Source organism: Pimephales promelas, chromosome 11, assembly GCF_988280905.1.
Source record: "Pimephales promelas chromosome 11, fPimPro1.hap1.1, whole genome shotgun sequence".
NCBI classification, from domain to species: Eukaryota; Metazoa; Chordata; class Actinopteri; order Cypriniformes; family Leuciscidae; genus Pimephales; species Pimephales promelas.
Genome location: NC_142779.1, coordinates 32,355,415 through 32,369,695, shown reverse-complemented (window position 1 = coordinate 32,369,695; position 14,281 = coordinate 32,355,415). Strand labels below are relative to the sequence as shown.

At 46.2% G+C, this 14,281-nt stretch overlaps 1 protein-coding gene across 2 annotated transcripts in view; it reads right to left on the bottom strand.

Moving 5' to 3' along the window:
- ppp2r5d (protein phosphatase 2, regulatory subunit B', delta) overlaps window positions 1-14,281 on the bottom strand; it is a 69,311-nt gene that overhangs the window by 30,590 nt on the left and 24,440 nt on the right. The window lies entirely within an intron of this gene.

Genomic DNA, 14,281 nt, shown 5'->3' with positions numbered 1-14,281 from the left:
AGTGATTAAATTGCATCATAAAGTCCCAAGGTAGGCCTGTCACGATAACAAGGTTTGCTGGACAATAAATCGTCCAAGAAATTATTGCGATAAACGATAATATTGTCGTTCAGAGACCATTTACATCTAAATTTAATGATAATGGCATAGCATGTACACCTTTTCAAAGATCTATAAACTTTTATTTCTAAAGACCATTTAACACTGAAAATGGAAAACATTTTAAATATCCAGAATAAATGAACAAAACAATAAAAGCAATGGACTCTCAGTCTCTTAACAAAAAATGCACTTGAATAAATACCAAAAACAATAAATAAAATGGATGTAAACAAAACCTGACCGTACCCCATGAAGAACTATTTGTTATTAAAGCATTAACACACAAACCACTGTTAATTTAATATAAAAACGTGATTAATTGATTTATCGACTATCGCGACAGGCCTATCCCCATGTGGCTTTTTTCACATATTAAAATGTATTAAATGTATTAAAAGTGTAAATGGAAATATCTAAATATATGTTACTATGTTATTATTATTTTGGTACATATAAATTAGTTTCATCAAAAACATGCCTTGATTAACAATCAGTTTTAAATATTCACAACAAATGGCTATTGCTTTTTCTCTCTCAACGATCAATTTCAGGCTAAACATAGGCCTTAAAAGGGAAATATATAATAATATAATCATTAATTTTACATTCTCTTATATCAAATACCACAAGTACATTTCACTATTCGCAAGGAAAAACAAAACAAATATTCAGTTAGCAAATGTTCTGTAACATGCATCAGGCTAATTTGTCATTTTAAAATCACACAGAAGAGGCATTACATCCGGCAGTGTTTTTTGCTAAACAGACCCTGTCCATCAAGGGGGACGGCACAGTAACGAGGAGAGGATGGGGGATTGATCCATTTTTGAGCAGCGTAGGGGACGGAATAAAAACGCAGGACTAAAATCTGGGGCACGGATGACAGCTTCAATGAATCTATATTAAACGGGATCCACGGAGAGCAGCACTGCAGCAGCTCCACCAGAACATTATAACATCCCGTTTCACATGTCAACAAACACAAACGGCACAATAGCTGGAATCTAATTGCAGAGGAGATCTCAAACAAACAGCTATTATGTGCATGCATGAAACGTGTGTGCCATATCTTTAACCCTGCTGAATTCTTTCAACAATGCTTTATGCTGGCGAATGACAGCAGGATTTCCAGAATAGCTGCAGGCCATGAACCTCATCATCCTGTACCAGGCCAGCAGTCTGAAGTGGGAGTGTGTGATTCGGAGATCTTATGCAATGCCAGAGGAAAAGCTCTGAGAGTGATGAGAGGAGGAATGGAGGAAGACGATGGCCTGCTGCCAGCAGGTTTTCTGCTGATGAATGCACAGGATGGCTTACATATTGATCTAATCAAATCAAATTTGCACTAGTCTAGTATGCATATAAAAGCATGAAACTACATAATCAGAGTCAGAAGACAATGATAAATGGTGGGGGTGCACCCATTATGAAACTTGAGGCAGATACTGATGGCTAATCATTTATTTGACCACTCTTATGTATTAGGGGTTGGCAATATACCGGCTGAAACTACAGAGGTGGGCAATGATATAGTGGTATACATTTCTCAACTGTACCAAATGAATTCAAATGTGTAATGCATTAGATATAAATGTATTTTCGTTGATGTTTAAAAATTTGTACATTGGACCAAAAATAAAAGTCATTAAAGTCAACTCCATAGAGTCAAAGAAGACCTTTTTTTTTAAAGACCTTTTATTCTTTTATTCAGCAACGATGCATTCAATTGATAAAAAGTGACAGTAAAGACGTCTATCAAGATTTCTATCAATTTCTTGTTACAAAAAGGTTTCTATTTCTAGATGTATATTCCAAATAAATGCTGTTCCTTCCTTTTGATTTAGTAATAATGTATTTTTGATGCAATGAACGCAGCCTTGGTGAGCAGAAGAGACTCATTAAAGAAGCATTACAAAAACCTCAAACCCCAAATTTCTGAACAGCAGAGAAATGTCCATTAGTGGCACCAAAACTGCTCCAGTCCTATTAGGACCCGATACGACTCTCTTTAGGATTGTGTTTAGCGTGATGCAAATCAGTAATAATTAAGCATCTCTGAGCCATTGAGATAATTGCAAGCTAAACTGTTATTACTTTCACCACAGGGGACATACAGTACTGTAACTCTGGTGAGCGTTTGAATTGGATGAGTGACACCTGTGAGACTGAGTGTGCCATTTGTACCGGTGCACGACTGCCGGCACTCGTTACGTCAAGTATTCTCAGATTTGTCTAGTCACTATTTCGTTTGTCAAATTATTAAAGGTACAATATGCAAGATTGGTTCGCCACCAGGGGTCGCTAACCTCTTACAATAACAAAGACGTATATTAATGACGTATATTATGCATTAAGCTGAATTATGGATCTTGTCGTCAAGCTGATGGATCTTTTATGGATGAGTGATTACACTGATGTTTTTAACATGACTGTGGTGTGAAGCAGGGCGCGATTGCTAGACGTATACCAGAGCCACACGCAACGCGAGTCCCGCGGATATAAAGGAATAAGGATATTTAATTCTACCGAACTACATGCTGAATTACTCACAGGTCAGTTTATTAGAGGAATTAAACTCGAGGTAACGCAGTGCAGTTTCACGTGCTCTAACAGTTTCACTATCACACTAAACTGCATTTGTGTGTTGAATGTTGTTAGTTAGGTTGTTTGGTGGCTTTATGAGACTAACTAAGCTAGATTAACATTAGAGAATAACATACCGATCATATTTTAACTTTTCATCATGTTGAACTACTAAAACATTGATTAGTTTTCCTCTAGCTTAGTTAGTCTCATAAAGCCAACAAACAACCTAACTAACAACATTCAACATTCACATTAATTTGCTCACCTGTTTGCTCAAGTAACATGCAACACTCGCGTCTCTGTCAAGTCGAAGTTAGTCGTGGACGTGGAGCTCTCGGCATCCCGAAAGATGTTGATCTTCGTTTTAGTCCTCTTTTTGTCTCAAAGTCTGCTTGCCATGGTCCATAATGTTTGAATAAAACCCTGCTAGGGACGCTCACGCTGTTGAGCACGCATAAAGGACATAACCGACCCAGTTGCCCACATCTGTCGCCATGGTTACTGTTGCAGTACGAGGTCAAACCTGGCGGAAACCGGGGGTAACGCAGATACGACGTCATTGACTGGCGACTCCTCACCCCTGCTCACACGCCCCGTTTCCTTGGTTAAAAATCGCAATTTTCTCAGGGTTTACTAATAGTTGTAAACATTTGGGATATTGTAAGTAATCAACAAAACAAATTATATAACATTGGCCTAGTGGTTTTTGGATATTTTACTGCAAAAATCCTGCATATTGTACCTTTAAGTGAATATGCAAAATTACTCTAATCAATGATGCTCAAAAAAATCATACATTTTGTACTTTATTTTTCAAAACCACCCATCATGAACATGTATTACAGTACGTGTCCTCTGAATTGCAAAATTTCATTTACGTTGCCTCAGATACACCCCAGTATTTTATTTCTATTGGCCAATCAGAACACATACTAAAGTAAAGCTCTCATGCAGAACCTTTACACTAAAGGCCATTGCACACCGAGCACGAAATATTCGTATGCGTATTTTCGTGTTCGTCAGCTTAAAAATTCGTCACGCATAGAAACCTTGCACACCGAGTCCGTTGCGTATTTCTTAAACCTTTGCGGGAAAAAACGCAAAAATACCAAATGGATTCGTCAAGCAGTGAGGATGATTTTTGCCCTCTCTCTTATTGAAAATGGAAGAAAGAGAAAATATTACGTCCATCCAATCCTGAAATTGCGCCGAGAGGAAGTCGAGTTCCTTATCAAGGAGTTGCGAATTTGTCCTGAGCGATTCAAAATTTACCTCAGAATGTCAGTGGGAAAGTTCGATGCTTTGCTAGCGATTCTGGAGCCACATATTAAAAACAAGACCACCAATTTCCGTGAACCAATCGATTCTGAACGGAGACTGGCAGTGTGTCTGAAATGGACCAGGTATGGACACACACACACACACGGACAAACACACACCCGCGCGCGGCCCGTTGGAAGCGCTGGGCAGACAGAACAGCTAGGCTGTTATTGTGTATATTGTGCCCAAATAATACATTAGTTATCGAATAGGCTGGTCAATCACACCTTATTCGATCCTAAATTTCAATCTGATTGAAAGGGGAGGTTTATTAATTTCATAATCCAATATAGAGAAGAGAACATAAACACTTGATCGAATTGAAAACCGAAACTGAAAGCACGGCGCATATGTGCAATGATTTTTATGACGGACGAAAGTTTCGGAGGCGGTGTGCAAGCGTGACTGACATAACGTGAGGTCGAATTTTTTTTTTAACGTGTGAAAATTTCGGATGCGAATTTCGGACTCGGTGTGCAATGGCCTTAAATCTAGAAACAAGCCAAAGATTTGCACCCCTACGCCCATGCTAAAAAAATTCTCACTATTAACTTGTTTGCTTTTTAGTAGGATATTATTAGTACTTATAAAGCACATATTAATGCCTTATTCTGCATGATCATATTCTACATCCCAGTACCTAAACTTAACTACCACCTTCCTAATTATTAATAAGCAGTAACTAGGAGTTTATTAAGGAACAAGTCATAGTTAATAGTGATAATTGGACCCTAAACTAAACTAATCTGCCCTGAATTAAGTCTAAAGCATGATAGGCCAGTCTGCGATCACATGTTTAAGACAAATATTGTTATTTGACGATAATGACGGGTGGGCAACAATTATAAAGGTTGAATGGATGGTAAAAAAAAAACAGAGAGCAAGAAAACATGAGAACGGCATAAAAAGGACTGCAACAAGATAGGGTGATATGGCTCAGTATTTTTGGCTAAATGGCTAAATGTATTTTATTCTTTTTCTATTTGGAGAAAAAGTTATCTGTACTTATTTAAGAAAAAAAAAAAACCATCCTGCCCAAAGTTCGACAAACAGCGTTCATATTCAAGGCTATGAAAACAAATATAGTGAATGCAACCATCTAGGCAGTGTTTTGTGCAAAAAAAGGGTTAAAATAACATTACATTATATTTAACAACATTACTAACAACAAAAATATTGTGTTTTAATTTAGGATCACTAAATTAAAAATTAAATCGAAAACAAAATCGAACAATAGAAGAAGAGGAACACATTTACTCATTTGAGCTTGGTACTTATATTAGCCATTACAATAATCACTTTACAGACGCTGCTATCCCAAAAACATACTTGTACGTTTAAAATCCTACAAATGACACATTTAATGTCCATCAACAAATATTTTGCCAAAATGTAGCTATATTTAGTCAGATTTATGGCGCTCCAACTCCATTGCAGTTTTGTCCATATGGCACGCATGTGCGCAGTGGCGCTCATTCACTGAAGTGTGTGAAGTTTAGAGGAAACTCGCTTACATAAGGCTCATCCACTCCTGACAGCAAAACGGAGATATTTGCATGACTTTCTAACATTTACGGATGGAGAATCTTCCTGTGAAACGGAAGTTATGCAGTGAGGAAAATACCACCTCTCGAATGCATTAAACCGTATCTGACAAGGCAAGCCGTGCTAAACTATACACGCTAACTATATCGTACAAGTTATTCTGAAACACTTATTATAAAACATGTCTCAATAGGCAGAACTGAATTATGCACTTTCCACACAGCAACTAATCCTGTGTACTAATATCAAACTACTGTATATCGATATAAACGGTAATGCCTCATCCTTTACCGTTTATAAAAACATATAGATTTACTGTACAAAGTCGCTATACCGCCCAGCCGTACTACAAGACACTGCCCACTCAGAGCTGCCACTTTAGCAGCACACTGTCAAATGTCTCACATTCAACAGCGTCACACATCTCACATTTGTTGAGAGCTATTCGATTATCTCAATCTCAAAGTTGTCACAACTCCTGCAAATCAAACCGGTATGTGACAGACACTGGAGCTGCAGAACCTGCAGGGAAGCATTTATATCTCTCTCTCGGTCTCTTATGCACATACGCACAATAAAAATGACAGAAGAGAGCTGCAGCTTGCCATTTAGTCCGCAGTAATTATTGCGTAATGAGCCGTGCCGTTCCTCGAGTCATGCAGATGGAAAACAGGGCAGAGCAATGGAAGAAAAGCCCTTATGAATAACTAGACCTCTGGCAGGAACATAAGTTGCCTATTGCATCACTATTTCACTTTTTTTCAGGCTGGGGAAAAATAACACATTGATTTCTGTAAATAATATTTGCTGTGTAAGACATTTAAGAAAAAACACATTATAATGGGTTTATGTGAACATAGTTCCCTTTCGTAGTCACTTCGAGTTACGTCAGAAGTGACGGAGATTGGGGGATTTCGCATAGAAAGCCAATCCTCTTCGAGTATTAAAACACGAGCCAATGGCATGCAATGCCTTGGGGCTGCGGAAATTTGCATAGCGTACTCCGCCCTACTCCGTGAGTATAAAAGGAGGAAGTGAACGCAACCGCAGTATGTTTTCGCTTCGGAGCCAAGAGAACCTCTTCACTCCTAAAAGCTGATTCAAGACTCTTCGAGAACGAGCGTCCTCTTCAGTGTTGGTGTGACGGCGGTACCCAGCGAGATTTTGCATTGCCTGCGATCTGAGCAGTGGTCTGCCAGACTTTGCACTTCTCCCTGGCAGCTTCAGCGCTGAAAGAGTGAATTTCTCCTTTCTCATAAAAGTGAAAGTGAAAGAGCTGCACGCGGCACGTCTTTTTAAAGATGGTTCGCCCGTGCCCTTCTGGATGTGGTAGATTTCTGTCATCATCTGATGGTCACGAACGCTGCTTTGTATGCCTGGGCATTCAGCATGCAGCAGCAGCGTTCGTGGATGACTCATGTTCCTTCTGTGGGAGCATGACCATCTCCACACTGAGGTCGAGGCTCAATGATCTCACTAGAGTGAGAGCCCCGGTCCCCCCTACTCGATCGGCTTCCTTCACGGAAGGGGGCCCGTCGACCCGGGGACCCGGCGATCTAACGGTGACGGTGTGGGATAAAGCCCCGACGATTCCTCGGGCCACACCTCCCGCCTCAGTGCGTGAGCCAGCGAGCGCTAGCGCGACTCGGTCGGTTGTCTCTTCGGCGGCACCGGCTGCTTCGAGCAGCGCTCCAGATGATGATGTGATGTCTATCACAGCATCACTAGGCGGGCTTGAGTCCTCGGGAGAGGAAGATGCGGCTGCGTTGCCCCCTTCGGGAGTGCCAGCGTTGCCCGTGTCAGATCCCGAGCTGACGGCCATGCTGTCTCGAGCCGCTGGGAGTATCGGGCTAGAATGGAAACCTCCATCCTGCCCCGATCTCTCGCGGATGGATAATTGGTATCTGGACAAAGCTGCCGCCGCAAGGCCACGGCCAACTCCAATACCTTTTTTCCCCGAGCTGCATGCGGAGTTATCGCGCTCTTGGGGGGCTCCTTTGTCCACTCGAGAGCGCGATCTCTCCCCCGCCTTTCCCCCCCTCGACGGTGGGGCCGCCCGTGGGTACACTGGGATGCCCCCGGTGGAGCGCTCTGTTGCGATGCAGCTGTGTCCACAGAGCGCCTCCACCCGCGGTCCTCCTAAGCACCCATCCAAAGCCTGTGGGTTCTCGTCTGCTATGGCGGCGCGAGCCTATAGAGCGGCGGGACAGGCGGCCTCCGCTTTGCATGCCATGAGCACTTTGCAGGTCTTCCAAGCGAAGATGCTCAGAGACATGCACGAGGGCGGGACTGACTCGACGGCATTTAAAGATTTGCGGTCCGCCACTGACCTTGCTCTCCGGGCAACGAAAGTGGCCGCTCGCGCCGTCGGTCAGGTGATGGCCACTTCGGTGGTTCAGGAGCGACATCTCTGGCTCAACCTGGCAGACACGCGGAGCGCTGAGCGGACTCGTCTGCTCGACGCTCCGCTCTCCCAGGTTGGCCTTTTCGGCGGTGCGGTCGAGGACTTCGCCCAGCAGTTCTCCACCGCCCAGAAGCAGACGGAGGCCATTAAACACATCCTGCCCCGACGACCAGCTGCTGCCTCCACCCAGTCGTCGGCGCAGGTGCCTCCCGCTGCTCGCCGCCGAGGACGCCCCCCTGCGGCTCCCCTCCCTCCCGCCCGGCCCCAGCAGCAGCCTTCACCCGGGCCCCGGCGTCGAGGAGGCCGCAGGCCAGCGTCCCAGCCCCCTCAGGCCGCTCGCCCCGCTAAACGCCAGGCCAAGCGAAGATCCTGACACGGGCCGCTCAGTGACGATCTCGAGTCTTTCACAGGAGGCGGTAGCAGGCCCCCTCCTTCCCCCGGTGGAGGGCCGGGGGAGAATCTTTTGTTCTCAGCTCCCCGCTGCTCACCCACGGGTGGGCAGCACCCTGAACTGGTTAAAGAAAGACTTGACATCCTCACTGAGCTCACAGACTGGAGTGGGTGCGCTCGATGCCTCCGTGCGTCAGCCCACACACTCCTCTCTGTCTCTGAGGGCGCGGAAGGGTGCGTGTGTCGTCCCAGGGCTACACCAATCCCTTCCCCCTCTGTCGCCAGACCCCCGGCAGAACAGACCCCCGTGGAACGCTCCGCTTTCCCTGGTCCCTTCTGTCGGGGAGCGGGCTTCGACGCACCCGAGCGGGGTAACTCCTGCACGCGTGCCAGTCGACCCGCACCGCTGCCCCTCCGGGGGGACGTCTGTGGTTCGCATGACCCCGTTGGCTCATTTCCTGGAAGCCTGGCTAGCGCTTCCCGGGATTTCCCGCTGGGTCATCAGAACGATCAGATTCGGCTACGCGATTCAGTTCGCACGGTCTCCTCCCCGCTTCAGGGGAGTTCGCTCCACGATAGTTGGTGGCAATGCCCCAGTCCTGAGAGCGGAGATTGCGACCCTGCTGGCGAAGGGTGCAATCGAGACGGTCCCTCCAGCCGAGGTGAAGTCCGGGTTTTACAGCCCCTACTTCATTGTCCCCAAGAAGACCGGTGGGTTACGACCGATCCTGGACCTGCGCATTTTGAACCGTTCTCTCCATCGACTACCGTTCAAAATGCTCACGGCCAAACGCATTTTCGAATGCGTTCGGTATCAGGATTGGTTTGCAGCGATCGACCTGAAGGACGCGTACTTCCATGTGTCCATCTTACCTCGACACAGACCGTTTCTTCGGTTTGCCTTCGAGGGCCAGGCATATCAGTACGCCGTTCTCCCATTCGGGTTAGCTCTGTCCCCTCGCGTCTTCACGAAGATTGTCGAGGCAGCCCTTGTTCCCCTTCGCGAACACGGGGTTCGCATCCTGAATTATCTCGACGACTGGCTGATACTAGCACACTCTCGAGCTCAGCTTTGCGAACACAGAGACTTGGTGCTCCGGCACCTAGCCCGTTTGGGCCTTCGGGTCAACCGGGAGAAGAGCAAACTTTGCCCTGTGCAGAGGATCTCTTTTCTCGGCATGGAGATAGACTCGGTCGCCATGTCCGCGCAGCTCACGAACGAGCGCGCGCACTCACTGCTGACTTGTCTTCGACAGTTCGAGGGCAAGAGTGCGGTTCCACTGAAACTATTTCAGAGGCTCCTGGGGCATATGGCATCCGCGGCCGCGGCAACGCCGCTCGGTTTGCTTCATATGAGACCGCTTCAGCTGTGGCTTCGCGATCGAGTCCCGAGGTGGGCATGGCATCGCGGCTCGCTCCGAGTTCCAGTAACTCCAGCGTGCCGCCGAACCTTCTTCCCGTGGTCGAACCTCAGCTTTTTACGGACCGGCGTCCCTATTCAGCGAGTTTCCAGGCATCTCGTTGTCTCCACGGATGCATCTACCACGGGTTGGGGTGCCATGTGCAATGGGCATGCAGCCGCCGGTTCCTGGACAGGAGCCCAGCGCCTCATGCACATCAATTGCCTCGAGCTGTTGGCAGTACGGCTCGCCCTTCGCCGCTTCCGAGCGTTGCTCAAGGGCCAGCATGTGCTTGTCCGCTCAGACAACACTACGGCAGTAGCGTACATCAACCACCAGGGGGGTCTACGCTCACGCCAGTTGTCGCAGCTCGCCCGCCACCTCTTGATATGGAGTCAGAAGCACCTGAGGTCCCTTCGTGCAGTTTACATTCCTGGAGACCGGAACTGGGCAGCCGACGAGCTGTCCCGGGTCCGTCCCCTCTCCGGCGAATGGCGACTCCATCCCCAGTCGGTCCAGCTGATTTGGGACGAGTTCGGGGAGGCACAGATAGACCTGTTCGCCTCTCGGGACTCGTCCCACTGCGCCCAGTTTTATTCTCTGACCCGCGGCACTCTCGGCTCGGATGCGCTGGCGCACAGCTGGCCACGGGGCCCACGCAAGTATGCGTTTCCCCCAGTGAGCCTCCTTGCACGGGTGTTGTGCAAGATCAAGGAGGACGAGGAGCAGGTCTTGCTGGTAGCCCCCTACTGGCCCACCAAGACGTGGTTCTCCGATCTCATGCTCCTCGCGACAGCACCTCCTTGGCCTATTCCTCTGAGACAAGACCTACTCTCTCAGAGACGGGGCACTCTGTGGCACCCTCGTCCCGATCTTTGGAGGCTGCACGTGTGGCTCCTGGACGGGACGAGGCAGGTTTGAGTTCGCTGCCACCTGCGGTGGCGGCAACCATCACTTCCGCAAGAGCGTCGTCCACGAGACACCTTTATGCGTTGAAGTGGAACCTCTTCGTCAATTGGTGCTCTTCTCGCGGAGAAGACCCCCGGAGATGTTCGATCAGTGTCGTGCTTTCCTTCCTGCAAGAAGGGTTGGAGCGCAGGCTGTCGCCCTCCACCCTTAAGGTTTACGTCGCGGCCATTGCCGCTTCTCATGAAGCAGTGGAAGGTAAGTCCTTAGGGAAGCACGACCTGGTCATCAGGTTCCTGAGGGGAGCGAGGAGGCTGCATCCGCCTCGTCCTCCCCTCGTACCCTCTTGGGACCTCTCGGTAGTTTTAAGTGCTCTGCAGAGGCATCCCTTTGAGCCTTTGCAATCGGTAGAGTTAAAGTTTCTGTCCATGAAGACAGCACTCCTGGTTGCATTGGCCTCCATCAAGAGGGTGGGGGACCTGCACGCATTCTCCGTTGACGAAGCGTGCCTGGAGTTCGGGCCGGCTTACTCTCACGTGATCCTGAGACCCCGGCCTGGATATGTGCCCAAGGTTCCCACCACTCCCTTCCGGGACCAGGTGGTGAACCTGCAAGCGCTGCCCCCGGAGGAGGCAGACCCAGCCTTGGCACTGCTCTGTCCGGTACGTGCTCTCCGCACCTATGTCGACAGAACGCAGTGTTTCAGGACCTCAGACCAGCTCTTTGTCTGTCATGGAGGGAGCCAGAAGGGAAGGGCTCTCTCAAAGCAACGGCTGTCCCACTGGATTGTGGATGCCATTGCTTTGTCTTACCAGCAGCAAGGCCTTCCGTGCCCCCTTGGTGTGACGGCCCATTCCACTCGGAGTGTGGCCTCCTCTTGGGCTTTAGCGCACGGCGCCTCGCTAACAGACATCTGCAGAGCTGCAGGCTGGGCGACACCCAACACCTTCGCCAGATTCTATAATCTGCGAATTGAGCCGGTATCCTCTCACGTACTCGTTTCGGCCAGTTCTGGATCCGCTCAGGTGTCTTCGCTTGCTCGCCACTCCACTCCCCGGACTGGATAAGTGCGATATTTCCTCAGTTCTTCCTTTGAAGTCTCGAGTCCTCCAGCACCGACGATGCGGGCTCCACTGCGTTGCTCTGGATGCTAGCTAGGTGCCTCCATGCGCACGGTTCCCCATGGTAACCGTCTCATGTGTATTATCCACTGTAAGCCTCTCTGAGCATGTGTCTTCCCTTGGCAAGCCATCTGCCACCCCTGGAGCTGAAATTAGTAGCCACCTGCGGTTGGTGCTCCAGTGATTCCATATGTGTTCCTATGTGGCCATATGTGTATTCGTAAGTCCTCCCTTCGGTAGGCAACTGGTAGCATGTCCCCTTCGGGATATGTTTCCCAGTGTACCTTGGTAATCCTGTGTCTAAGTCGGATCCCCTAAGGAAAACAGGTAAGGCTCGGGGGTTCAGACTTTCGCAGGGCACTGGAAGACAGCCTGAAGTTGGCGTGATGGCACAGACCCCCAATCTCCGTCACTTCTGACGTAACTCGAAGTGACTACGAAAGGGAACGTCTCGGTTACGTATGTAACCCTCGTTCCCTGAGTAGGGAACGGAGACGTTACGTCTCCCTGCCACTTCTGCTGTATCGCTGGGTAGATGCCGAGTTCAGTCTTGGCTCCTCAGCGAAGACATACTGCGGTTGCGTTCACTTCCTCCTTTTATACTCACGGAGTAGGGCGGAGTACGCTATGCAAATTTCCGCAGCCCCAAGGCATTGCATGCCATTGGCTCGTGTTTTAATACTCGAAGAGGATTGGCTTTCTATGCGAAATCCCCCAATCTCCGTCACTTCTGACGTAACGTCTCCGTTCCCTACTCAGGGAACGAGGGTTACATACGTAACCGAGACGTTTTCACTTAAACTTAAGTTCATTTAAATTAAAAGTTATAATATATGTATTTTTTACTATTCTGCAAGTATTAATAAACGATGAATAAAAACAATCTAATATTGGCTGTTTATGACTTGCTTTCAATTATATTGTCAAGTTTAATGACTATAATGACTTATTTTTAACACAGAAATTGGAAAAATAATATCGATCCAGCACTTAGAAATAGATAAATAATAAATTTCTAGAGATTGATCGGTTTTGCTGATTATTTTGCAATTATCCATACCAATAGTTTTAAGTTTTAAGTCCAGGTTGAGTCCATTGTTGAAGATGCTGAGATGTGTCTGCTGTCATTATACAATATTAGAGCGGCCCATTTAAAGGCCTTGTGGTGTTTGTTTTGACAAGTGAGAGCGGGACACATCAGATGTGAATTCAAAACAGATAAAGAAACAGTATGTATACAGTACATGTTTTCATTTCATTATAAAGTAATTTATTTGTGGACTAGATGCTGCATTAGTAGAGAAAGAACATCATGTTTGCCATCAAACCTGAGAGGACTTTAATAGTACATTAGTAGTACCACAAACAACTAAAACAGTGTGAAAACAATGTTTAATTTCACGATTGATACCATATTGCATTAGTTTATATCAAGTTGGGCATTTTTATGCAACCGTTTGTAAGTAAAGTTAGAAAACGTGAGAAAGCAAATTGATATATTAATGCAGCCGACAGAAACAAAACAGAAATGCATCTGATTTCAGTTCTTGCTTTATCTTCACTGTACATAGAGTATTCATGTATAGACATTTAAAGATGCCCATCTTTAAGCATGACAGGATATAAGAGTACATCTAAAACATTAAGGTTAATAAATGCTGTATAAGTATTGTTCATAATTCAACATTTAGCCTACTAATACATTTTTAAATTTGAAATATTACCATTAGTTAATGCACTGTGAACTAACATGAAGGATCAATGTATTATTAATATGTTAATACTTCTTGTTAAATTAAATAAATATATACATGTTAATATTAAATACAGTACACTTTCATTGTTCAGCACTTTTTTATTTTTGTAATAATAATCAGCACTCGGTAATCAGTTATCGACCAGTGCCAGACCAACCTAGTTTTTGATATCGGAAAAATCCACTTTTGGTCGACCTCTTACAGGAACTGCAGTCTTAAAAAAGAGGAAACTAACATGTAATTATTCATGTAATTTGAGAGTTTTTATTTGTTCTTCTAAAATGTGTAATGATTGTTGCCCAACACTTATAAATGACAGCAATTAACAGACTTCCTATTGTGTGTTTTTTGTATTCATAAAGACCTCATCACATGGCCAAAACATTTATTTTAACAAACACATTAGTGTAACGGCACAAGAAATCTACATGTATTTAGCCAACATGAAACAGATGAACTAGGTCAATAAGTACAAACAATATTCAAAAATAGCAACAAACGTCTCCTGAGGCCTCTCCATAGCAAGATTATAATGTGACTATTGTGGGCCAATCCACAGAAAACACCCAGTGCTTTTGAAGAGCACATGCAATAACCTCGAGGCTCCTAAACAGATGACAAGAAAGAGGGTTTTAAAGCATTGTGCATGGTTGGTTCTTAGGGCAAGCGTATTAAAATAGTCTATTAAAATGATAAGTGGTCACAAAGTTGTGTGCTGTGATGATCATACGCTCTCACAAAACCTAGAGA